We start from the raw sequence: 13,259 nt of genomic DNA on the forward strand, positions 1-13,259 counted from the left end.
TTCCACGAGCAATACGAGACTGGAATAGAAGGGAAAACCGATAGAGGTACTCAAGCTACCCTACGCCACACAGCGTCAGGTGGTTTGCGGAGTATGGATGTAGATGTAGATGCAGTTTTTATTTCCTCAACTCGTTGAAGATCTTCGTCCTTTCAAACCAGGAGAATATGGTGGCTGAGGTACGACTGCCATGTTGTTTGTGGACAAAAAATCTCTCACAAGCAACGATGCATGAGCAGGTGTATTGTCGTGATGCTAAAGCCCTGAAATGTTTTTCCACAATTCCGGACGTTCTTTGCGTATTGGTTCCCGTAAACGGCACATAACGCCAAGGTAATACTCCTTATTGACCGCACGACCTTGAGGCAAAAATTCACGACCCTCTCCACCATGGCAATTGTAAAATAAAACAGTTGAAACGTCCCCTTAGAAAAATGTATGAATTACTGTGGTGATGAACCTCTTACGTTATTTGATTTTCAAACAGCTAAACAGAACTGAACGTACTCAGACATTCCTCTCTTTACTTATTCTGATCAACACTAAACTGACACACAATATTTTTAGCGCAACGCAATCTGACTTTCAATAATCCCTACAAAAGAATGGCGCTGACTAACAATAACCTATACCTTTCATGAATCACTTACCTCACAAAAATCTTCGTTACTCGAACTACTGCAATACAGCGAGCGCCAATACTGCCAGCTAAATAAAAGATTCTAACTACTGAAGACACTAACTACTGATAGGCATAGTTAGCAAATGAAAGATTTTGATAGAGAACAAACAATGTATTTACCTTAATAGTGTTCAAAAGTCATAATATATAGAGCAGTTCATGACATCCAGCCTTACAAATTTACTGTCTCTGATGGACACACGTCCAGATCGTCCGCTCCCAAAACTCTGCCATCTCTCTCCCCACATCCACCACTGCTGGCGGCTCACCTCCAACTGCGCAACGCTACGCGCTGTTAACAGCCAACTGCCCAACACTACAATAGCGAATATTACAACAATGCCAACCAGCCACAGACTGCACACACCACAGCCAGTGATTTTCATACAGAGTGCTACGTGACGTTACCAACATAAGAACCTAAACAGCCTACTTACACAGTGAGCAAAACTTTGACATTTGATCGAACTTGGCGTCCTTTTATCGGTCTTGACTCTCTGGGATGCTTCCATTGGGACGATTGGACTTTGGTTTTGGCGTCGTAACCGTAAAGCCATGTTACATCACCAGTTATGACCATTTTGAGCAAATCAGGATCATCATTGACGCCATTCAAGAGCTCCTGCACAATGCTAATGCGACGATTCTTCTGATCAAAATTGAGAAGTCTTGGAACAAATTTCGCTGACACAGGTCTCATGCTCGAAACATCCGAAAAAATTGCATGACACGAGGCGGCCGATCCTCAACTTCTCTTACGGTAATTCGACGATATTCCAAAATAATTTATCTTCACGGCTTCGGCGTTCATCTGTTGCTGATATGCTGGGGCGTCCAGAGCGAGGTTCATCTCTGGCTTTTTCTCGGTCATCTTGGAAGAGCTTGTATCATCTGGAAACATTTTTTTTTTTACTTAGAGCAGATTCACCGTATGCCATTGTCAACATCTGAAGTGTTTTAGAGCACTTGATTCCATTTTGCACACAAAATTTGATGCATATTCTTTGCTCCATTTCGTATAGTAGTCGAAAATGACTGACCACACTAAAACATGACTAAACTTTCTATCCCTCGAAAAAAAAGATCGATAATCGAATGTACGTTGTCCGTGCAATTTGAAAAGTCACCTAACTTTTTTAACAGCCCTCGTATTTAGTTAACTTTTCGTACGCGGGCAATAACATCTAAATTCTCTTCTTCCAAAATTCTGCAGCTTTAATGGCGTTATAACTGCATAAAAATAGACCTTCTGCTTCGCAAACTAACACCAGTCTTGGGCACATGAGCAAACGTTCAATCATCTGTGTTTGCTTTTCATTTTTCAATTCTTATTGTTAATCTACTCAGTGGTCTCCATGTACTATCCTCTAGCTGCTGTGGTTCTGTGGTCTCCTCTTCCGGGTCCATATTTGTATTTTTCAGAGAATCCAACCATAAAGATATGTGGCGATTCCAACGTCGATGTTCTAGCGGTTTGGTCCATTTGATAAAGCTTTATCTTGACATTAGGCGAGTTGGAACTGCTTAGTCGTTATACGAGTACGGTACATTAAATGCCGTGGGTCTGTTTGGTGTTTTTTTATGTCTGTTTTGTTGGCTACTTTGCGTTTGATATTTGATGGTGCTCTGGTCGCAAGTGGGTGAACTTTGTGGACAGCTGCAGGTCTCACGCATCCCGAGACAATCCCGACTGTCTTATTTAAAGCGACGTCTTCTCATTTTGAGTAGCAAGATGACTTCAATACTAGTGCCACATATTCTCTGGCTGCAAACCAGAGTCTCATAGTCGATAATAAGAGTTCAGGTTACGCTCCCCAAGTAGATCTAGTCAGTTTACGTATAATATCGTTCCATGCAAATATTTTTCCTTATAGCTCGGTGCACTGTTTCCTAAATGACACTGTACGGTGTAGGCAGACACCCAAGTATTATGTTGGCGCATAATTTCGTACCGTTTTTGTCTTGATGCTGTTATTCCGGATGCTATTTGCTTATTTATCGATTGTCGTTTTTTATTTGTAGTTCACTGTTGCTGTTTGAGTTTACGTGCTATCAGGTTGTCATTTGGAGGTCGTGAGCGGAGCTGTGGTCGTTCGAAAATGGAGTGCAAAGTGGCAAAAACGAAATATTTACGACACATTCTTTTGATTGATTCCAATACTGCTCTGACAGCACCCGAAGCAGCCAAAAACATTTACGCCATGTATGGGGATAACGCCTTTGAGAAAGTTTCTCCTTGACAAAGCTTTCTGTTCCGTAGAAGAATTTCTCTTACTGTAATGTACGATTGCCACTCCAAAAGAAATCCACACTATTTTTGTAAACATACAGTTTTCATTCTCCATGTGTGAAAGTTTTACAGTGTGTAGATACATCCTTCCCGCTTGTTTTCAAACTTAGTTCAACCTTTCCCAGTGAGTGGTGCCGTCACACCACGTTTTCAAGATGGCTGCTACACTTGACGTTCGTCAGAAGCGACGTGCTGTGATAGAATTCCCGTGCTGTGAAAATGAGACAGTGGGAAACATCCACAAGAGGTTGAAAAAGGTGTACGGAGATGCTTCAGTCGATTCCTGTACAGTTAGTCGGTGGACAAGCAGGTTACGTGATGAAAGTGGGCACGGCAATATTGAGGATTGTCCTCGCAGCGGCAGGCCTCGTACTGCACACTCTCCAGACAATGTACAGAGAGTTAACGAGTTGGTGACTGCTGACAGACGCATCACAGTGAACGAATTGTCACGCTACGTTGGGATATGGGAAGGATGTGTTTGCAGAATACTGAAAGGGTTGGCGTTAAAAAAGGTTTGTGCCAGGTGGCTTCCCAGGACTTCGACAGTGGCTCACAAAGAAACAAGAAAAACAGTATGCAGCGAACTTTTGGAACAGTACAAAAATGATGGGGATGAATTTCTTCGAAGAATTGTGACAGGTGATGAAACATGGCTCCTTCATTTTTCACCAGAGACGAAGAGGCAATCAATGGAGTGGCATCATGCAAATTCAGCCAAGAAAAAAAATACAAAACCACACCTTCTGCTGGAAAAGTTACGATTACGGTGTTTTTCGATTCCGAAGGACTCTTGCTTGTGGACATCACGCCAAGTGGAACCACCATAAATTCTGATGCTTATGTGACGACACTGAAGAAACTTAAAGCTCGACTGAGTCGTGTTCAACCACATCGGCAAAAGCAGGACGTTTTACTGTTGCGCGACAATGCATGGCCACATGTCAGTCAAAAAACCATGGAAGCGATCACAAAACTCGGATGGACGACAGTGAAACACCCGCCTTACAGTCCTGACCTGGCTCCATGTGACTATCCCCTCTTTGGGAAAGTGAAAGACTCTCTTCGTGGAACAAGGCTTGAAGATGATGCCTTCCTTGTGCACGCTGCCAAACAGTGGCTCCAACAGGTTGGTCCAGAATTTTACCGTGCGGGCATACAGGCGCTGGTTCCAAGATGGCGTAAGGCAGTTGAGAGGGATGGAAATTACGTGGAGAAATGAAAATATTGTTCCTAAAGCATGTATCGACACACTGTAAAACTTTCAAACAAATAGAATAAAAGATGGATTTTAAAAAAAAAAATAGTGTGCATTTCTTTTGGAGTGACTCTCGTATAAATGGTGGAGGATGGGGCTTAAAACTCACAACATATGTACAGGGTGGCGCAGGGGAACGGGAAATTTTGAACGTTACAGTTGGCAGCACTGTAGCTTCGGCAGATGTTCGAAACTTTGCACAATTGATGTGAACGCATTGCCATTTAGTAATCATGGAGAATTGCACTGGTGCGGAACGTGCAGTAGCTGTGAGAGCGTTTTACAAAAATGGTGATAGTGCGACTGCCGCGCAGAGAACATTTCGACAGCATTACCAGCTTGGACGTCATGGACGTGTCCCATCTGCGCATGCGATTACAACGTGGGTGCGTAACTTTGAAGAAAAAGGATCTGCCTTGAAAAAGAAACCTCCAGGTGGCATTCCATCGGTACGTACCCCAGAGAACATTGCAGCTGCTAGAGCTGCAATCGAGGGAAGTCCTCGCCGCTCCGTTCGACAGCATGCATCTTCGCTAGGCATTAAGCGACGAAGCTTACAAAGAATACTGCACGAATTAGACTTCCATCCCTATAAGTTGCAGATTGTGCAACACTTACATGAACGAGACCCAGCGTCACGTATGGAGTTTAGTAGCCAGATATTGGTTAAAAATCAACGAGGACGCGAATTTATTTGGTAACTTATGGATATCAGACGAAGCCCATTTCCACCTGAACGGATTCGTGAACAAACAGAATTTTCGTTATTGGGCACAGGACAATCCTTGTGAGTTTCACCAGCGACCACTACATAGCGCTAAGGTCACAATATGGTGTGTTGTATGTCATGGTGTTATAGGCCCTTATTCTTTTGAACGTGTGGATGGTAGTGCAGTGACAGTAACATCCGCTCGATATGTTGAAATGCTTCAAACATCCTTTACACCGAGACTGTACGAGCTTAATCTTAACGTCGAAAACATGTGGTTTCAGCAAGACGGAGCCACGTCACACACTGCTCGACAATCGATGGCAGCAGTTCGTCAATTGTTTGGAAGACGCATTATTTCACGTAACGGTGGCATTGCATGGCCTGCGAGATCCCCTGATCTTAGTGTGTGTGACCTCTTCCTGTGGGGATATCTTAAAGGCAAGGTGTACCGTACACGTCCTGCAACAATCCATGAACTGAAGGAGAACATTGAAAACGAAATCACTGCCATTCCCCAAGATTTGCTACACCGCGCATTCCAGAGTTTTCATAACAGGCTGTTAGAGTGTGAACGCCGAATGGGAGCACATCTTTCCGATGTTATCTTTAAAAAGTAAAGAGACTCTTTTGGACACTTTGATTGTAAAGATTGACTGAATAACGGCATACTGAATACATTCACTTTCGTTAATAAATTATTATTTTATGAATTTATTCATGGAAATGACGTTATTACGAAATTTTCCGTTTCCCTGCGCCACCCTGTATATCTTTTATTTTTTCCTTTTGTTAAAAAAACTAGAAATGTCCAGAACGTAGCCGTATGTACAAATTAATATACGATATGAATGTAAAACGACTCGTTCCACATCATTACGATCTATAGTGCAAAATGATCCATGGGTCATGAAACTAGCTAATTAATACAATATTTTACTGTGTTTGTGTTTTAGTTATTCACTAGACTTTTCGGTCCACCTCAGGGTGATTTACGAAAGCGTATCTGACGTGCAGAACGCTTGCCACGTGTGCTTCCGAGAAACAAACAGCTAAATAAAGACTGTTTGTGGTTCAACAGCCACTCCCCCCCCCCCGCAACTAATCCCCCCCCCCCCCCAAGACACACCCTGGCTCCCACTCACCCCCGGTAATTGGCGCTCGGATTTCGCCAGGCCACCCCTAGCGGCGTCTAAAGCAGCAGCGGATCGCAGTTACCTGGGCGTTAATGACGCGACACCGACGGGGCCGTATTTCTTGCCGCGCGGATGCAAACTTGTCCTATTAGCGGGCCTCCCGTAAACAGGAAATTTTGTGGCAAAACCGGTGCGCCTGTTTGGGACTCCGACAAGATACACAAACCAACTACCGCAATCTCGCGTCTCGTAAACAGCAACATTAGGGAGGTCCCACACCACGCAGAAGAGAAGACAAATCTGGGCATGCGAAGTCAGGCCATCCCCAGATGTGGGACAGGCTCTACCAAATTGTCACTAATACAGGGTGTTTCAAAAATGACCGGTATATTTGAAACGGCAATAAAAACTAAACGAGCAGCGATAGAAATACACCGTTTGTTGCAATATGCCTGGGACAACAGTACATTTTCAGGCGGACAAACTTTCGAAATTACAGTAGTTACAATTTTCAACAACAGATGGCGCTGCAAGTGATGTGAAAGATATAGAAGACAACGCAGTCTGTGGGTGCGCCATTCTGTACGTCGTCTTTCTGCTGTAAGCGTGTGCTGTTCACAACGTGCAAGTGTGCTGTAGACAACATGGTTTATTCCTTAGAACAGAGGATTTTTCTGGTGTTGGAATCCCACCGCCTAGAACACAGTGTTGTTGCAACACGACGAAGTTTTCAACGGAGGTTTAATGTAACCAAAGGACCGAAAAGCGATACAATAAAGGATCTGTTTGAAAAATTTCAACGGACTGGGAACGTGACGGATGAACGTGCTGGAAAGGTAGGGCGACCGCGTATGGCAACCACAGAGGGCAACGCGCAGCTAGTGCAGCAGGTGATCCAACAGCTGCCTCGGGTTTCTGTTCGCCGTGTTGCAGCTGCCGTCCAAATGACGCCAACGTCCACGTATCGTCTCATGTGCCAGAGGTTACACCTCTATCCATACAAAATTCAAACGCGGCAACCCCTCAGCGCCGCTACCATTGCTGCACGAGAGACATTCGCTAACGATATAGTGCACAGGATTGATGACGGCGATATGCATGTAGGCAGCATTTGGTTTACTGACGAAGCTTATTTTTACCTGGACGGCTTCGTCAATAAACAGAACTGGCGCATATGGGGAACCGGAAAGCCCCATGTTGCAGTCCCATCGTCCCTGCATCCTCAAAAAGTACTGGTCTGGGCCGCCATTTCTTCCAAAGGAATCATTGGCCCATTTTTCAGATCCGAAACGATTACTGCATCACGCTATCTGGACATTCTTCGTGAATTTGTGGCGGTAAAAAACTGCCTTAGACGACACTGCGAACACCTCGTGGTTTATGCAAGATGGTGCCCGGCCACATCGCACGGCCGACGTCTTTAATTTCCTGAATGAATATTTCGATGATCGTGTGATTGCTTTGGGCTATCCGAAACATACAGGAGGCGGCGTGGATTGGCCTCCCTATTCGCCAGACATGAACCCCTGTGACTTCTTTCTGTGGGGACACTTGAAAGACCAGGTGTACCGCCAGAATCCAGAAACAATTGAACAGCTGAAGCAGTACATCTCATCTGCATGTGAAGCCATTCCGCCAGACACGTTGTCAAAGGTTTCGGGTAATTTCATTCAGGGACTACGCCATATTATTGCTACGCATGGTGGACATGTGGAAAATATCGTACTATAGTGTTTCCCAGACCGCAGCGCCATCTGTTGTTGAAAATTGTAACTACTGTAATTTCGAAAGTTTGTCTGCCTGAAAATGTACTGTTGTCCCAAGCATATTGCAACAAACGGTGTATTTCTATCGCTGCTCGTTTAGTTTTTATTGCCGTTTCAAATATACCGGTCATTTTTGAAACACCCTGTAGGTGGAGGTGGGGTAAAGTGACAAGGGACAGTAAAAATGACCGTTGCATATTTTTTGCTTGAACAGTGCTGCCGCCTGCCGAGAAGTCGTCAAACTATCTCTAATACAGAGTGCGTTCCATAAGTAAAGCGACCAGTTTTCTTCTGACGCAACGGTACACCCATAGACTCACTAAATAAAAACTAGACATCGCATTGGCGCTAGTGTAGCGTCCCCACATTGAACGACGTAACATTAGCGACGGTGCACAAGTCCCGCCCAATCACCCCCCTCCACACCAATCCATATCCTAGGCTCCACCCATGGTCTGCCCCATGTGCCAACATCAAAGTTGTTCGTATCACAGATATGGCAGTCATGACAAGGGAGAAAATCAGTAGTTAGTACGAAATACAGTTTTTCCAGTACCATTGTGAAAAGAATTAGAAATATGTTCATTGAATATGCGAGTTTAAAAATCATCAATAAGAATGAAAAAAAATGGAATCCACATGAGCTTTCATCTGCACTATATCAAAAAAATCTGATATTTGTTCATTGCAGTGAGCGCAAATTTCCGTCACCTCGCGTAGTGTAAGAAATTCTGTTGGGAAATATTAATTGGTAGTATCGTCAAGGATGCTGTCCATTGTCTCGATTGTCTAAAGTCAATGTTGTGCATAAACAAGGCAAAGTCGATGTCTTGGTTCGTTTCTGATTACCTCATTAAGACTAAAGAATATAAGAGTGGGATAATGTAGAAATGCATAATACAGTGACATTCTTCATTAATATTTGCCTGTGTAATAGGTGAATTTTTACTTGTGAACTGTTATGACTGCTTGCTTATAGCAGTCACGAGATTACTTTGAGTTTTTCTTCAGTGTTTGAGAGCTTTAGAGCTGCCTATTGTTAAACATATGTACATAATTTTGTCAGCCGGCCGAAGTGGCCGTGCGGTTCTAGACGCTGCAGTCTGGAACCGCGAGACCGCTACGGTCACAGGTTCGAATCCTGCCTCTGGCATGGATGTGTGTGATGTCCTTAGGTTAGTTAGGTTTAACTAGTTCTAAGTTCTAGGGGACTAATGACCTTAGAAGTTGAGTCCCATAGTGCTCAGAGCCATAATTTCGTCAGTGTCATTCCGACACATCTTATCGTGCTTTAATGTCTGTTAGATATCAGTTTTGACAGCAGTTGGCCACAACAGTCAAGATTAGGTGCCTTGTGTATGATAACTTTATTGAGAGTGCATATCTATGTTTCATTTTGACACTATTACACAAGCTGCTAAGAAGTACTAACAGCACAACACAGCTAGTATGAACAACCGCGGTAAAACAAAAAACGACGAACAAAAATACGACTGCGACGAGGTCTACCAAAGATCATATTGATGCGCTCTTGGTTGGTGTGGTGGGGGGTAGGTATGGAGGCGGGTAAATGGGTGGGGCTTGTGCAAATGTCCGGGGATGTCGCTAACGTTTCCTCATTGAACGTGATAGAAGCCGCCATTTGCAGGGAAACAGTGCGTAAACAGGGTTCGTTCGTGTGCTGCTTTTAATTGTAACAGTATAGTGGAAGCAAAGACAAAGACGTAAACAATGTTACATTTCACAGGTCAGTCATTTCTGGTTGTTTGTTACTTTCTATTACTTGTATATAGTATTTTCATGCAGAAATAATACGTCATGAGCGTTTTTTTTGTTTAGGTTTCCCCTTACAAACGATTTTCTAAATCGGAAATGGATAGTTGCTACTCGGAGAGAGAACTTCATTTTGAAGAGAATTGTTACACGGAAAATTATGTAAATAGACGTCAACTGAAGGACGATGCTCTACCGACAGTATTTGGATTTCCAACTCATTTGAAGAAGGTATAGAGTCCTGGAAATCGTGCAATATAGGCCTAGGTTAAATAGTGTGGAAATACTGTCAGTGTGTATAATTTTGAACGTTCAAATGGTTCAAACGGCTCTGAGCACTATGCCACTTAACTTCTGAGGTCATCAGTCACCCAGAACTTAGAACTAATTAAACGTAACTAACCTAAGGACATCACACACATCCATGCCCGAGGCAGGATTCGAACCTGCAGCCGTAGCGGTCACTCGGCTCCAGACTGTAGCGCCTAGAACCGCACGGCCACTCTGGCTTTTCCGGGTAAACAAGGCAATCAAATATATATACAGGGTGAGTCACCTAACGTTACCGCTGGATATATTTCGTAAACCACATCAAATACTGGGGACAAATGTAAGGATGTAGAGGCTTATCTCACTAGGGGTAAGATAGATACTGCCTACAGGAAAATTAAAGAGACCTTTGGAGATAAGAGAAACACTTGTATGAACATCAAGAGCTCAGATGGAAACCCAGTTCTAAGCAAAGAAGGGAAAGCAGAAAGGTGGAAGGAGTATATAGAGGGTCTATACAAGGGCGATGTACTTGAGGACAATATTATGGAAATGGAAGAGGATGTAGATGAAGATGAAATAGGAGAAACGATACTGCGTGAAGAGTTTGACAGAGCACTGAAAGATCTGAGTCGAAACAAGACCCCCGGAGTAGACAACATTCCATTGGAACTACTGACGGCCTTGCGAGAGCCAGTCCTGACAAAACTCTACCATCTGGTGAGTAAGATGTATGAAACAGGCGAAATACCCTCAGACTTCAAGAAGAATATAATAATTCCAATCCCAAAGAAAGGAGGTGTTGACAGATGTGAAAATTACCGAACAATCAGTTTAATAAGCCACAGCTGCAAAATACTAACACGAATTCTTTACAGACGAATGGAAAAACTAGTAGGCCAACCTCGGGGAAGATCAGTTTGGATTCTGTAGAAACACTGGAACACGTGAGGCAATACTGACCTTACGACTTATCTTAGAAGAAAGATTAAGGAAAGGCAAACCTACGTTTCTAGCATTTGTAGACTTAGAGAATGCTTTTGACAATGTTGACTGGAATACTCTCTTTCAAATTCTAAAGGTGGCAGGGGTAAAATACAGGGAGCGAAACGCTATTTACAATTTGTAAAGAAACCAGATGGCAGTTATAAGAGTCGAGGGACATGAAAGGGAAGCAGTGGTTGGGAAGGGAGTAAGACAGGGTTGTAGCCTCTCCCCGATGTTATTCAATCTGTATATTGAGCAAGCAGTAAAGGAAACAAAAGAAAAATCCGGAGTAGGTATTAAAATCCATGGAGAAGAAATAAAAACTTTGAGGTTCGCCGATGACATTGTAATTCTGTCAGAGACAGCAAAGGACTTGGAAGAGCAGTTGAACGGAATGGATGGTGTCTTGAAGGGAGGATATAAGATGAACATCAACAAAAGCAAAACGAGGATAATGGAATGTAGTCTAATTAAGTCGGGCGATGTTGAAGGTATTAGATTAGGAAATGAGACACTTAAAGTAGTAAAGGAGTTTTGTTATTTGGGGAGCAAAATAACTGATGATGGTCGAAGTAGAGAGGATATAAAATGTAGACTGGCAATGGCAAGGAAAGCGTTCCTGAAGAAGAGAAATTTGTTAACATCGAGTATAGATTTAAGTGTCAGGAAGTCATTTCTGAAAGTATTTGTATGGAGTGTAGCCATGTATGGAAGTGAAACATGGACGGTTAATAGTTTGGACAGGAAGAGAATAGAAGCTTTCGAAATGTGGTGCTACAGAAGAATGCTGAAGATTAAATGGGTAGATCACATAACTAATGAGCAAGTATTGAATAGGATTGGGGAGAAGAGAAGTTTGTGGCATAACTTGACCAGAAGAAGGGATCGGTTGGTAGGACATGTTCTGAGGCATCAAGGGATCACCAATTTAGTATTGTAGGGCAGCGTGGAGGGTAAAAATCGTAGGGGGAGACCAAGAGATGAATACACTAAGCAGATTCAGAAGGATGTAGGTTGCAGTAGGTACTGGGAGATGAAGAAGCTCGCACAGGATAGAGTAGCATGGAGAGCTGCATCAAACCAGTCTCGGGACTGAAGACCACAACAACAACAACATCAAATACTAACGAACCAATTCCACAGACCGAACGTGAGGAGAGGGGCTAGTGTAATTGTTTAATACAAACCATACAAAAATGCACGGAAGTATGTTTTTTAACAGAAACCTACGTTTTTTTTTTAAATGGAAGCCCGTTAGTTTTGCTAGCACATCTGAACATATAGACAAATACGTAATCAGTGCCGTTTGTTGCACTGTAAAATGTTAATTGCATCCGGAGATATTGTAACCTAAAATTGACGCTTGAGTGCCACTCCTCCGCTGTTCGACAGTGTTTATCGGAGAGCACTCCAACATACATCGCGTTTCTACAGAATGATCTGCCAACGTTGCTCGAAAATGTCCCACTGGAAAAGCGTAGACGTATGTGGTATCAGCATGATGGTGCACCTGCGCATTCCGCAATTAACACTAGGCTGACCCTTGACAGAATGTTCGACGGGCGTTTCATATGACTTGGAGGACGCATAAATTGGCCAGCCCGTTCTCCTGATCTTACACCTCTGGACTTCTTTCTGTGGGTTACGTTAAAGGAGAATGTGTACCGTGATGTGCCTACAACCACAGAGGATATGAAACAACGTATTGTGGCAGCCTGCGGCGACATTACACCAGATGTACTGCGGCGTGTACGACATTCATTACGCCAGAGATTACAATTGTGTGCAGCAAATGATGGCCACCAAATTGAACATCTATTGGCCTGACATGTCGGGACACACTCTATTCCACTCCGTAATTGAAAACGGAAACCACGTGTGTACGTGTACCTCACCCCTCATGGTGGTGTACATGTGCGTCAGTGAAAAAGACCAATAAAAAGGTGTTTGCATGTGGACGTAATGTGCTGTTCCAGTCTCTTCTGTACCTAAGGTCCATCACCGTTCCCTTTGGATCCCTACGTAATTCGGTGCTCTCCGATACACACGATCGAACAGCGGAGGAGTGGTACTCAAGCGTCAACTTTAGGTTACAATATCTCCGGATGTAATTAACATTTTACAATGCAACAAACTGATTACGTATTTGTTTATATGTTCAGATGTGCTAACAAAACTAACGGGGTTCCATTTTAAAAAAACGTAGGTTTGTGTTAAAAAACATACGTCCATGCATTTTTGTATGGTTTGTATTAAACAATTACACTAGCCCCTCTCCTCACGTTCGGTCTGTGGAATCGCTTCGTCAGTATTTGATGTGGTTTACGAAATATAACCAGCGGTAACGTTAGGTGAGTCACCCTGTATATTAATGTGAGTCCGCCCCTG

Source organism: Schistocerca americana, chromosome 10 (assembly GCF_021461395.2).
Source record: "Schistocerca americana isolate TAMUIC-IGC-003095 chromosome 10, iqSchAmer2.1, whole genome shotgun sequence".
Lineage (NCBI taxonomy): Eukaryota > Metazoa > Arthropoda > Insecta > Orthoptera > Acrididae > Schistocerca > Schistocerca americana.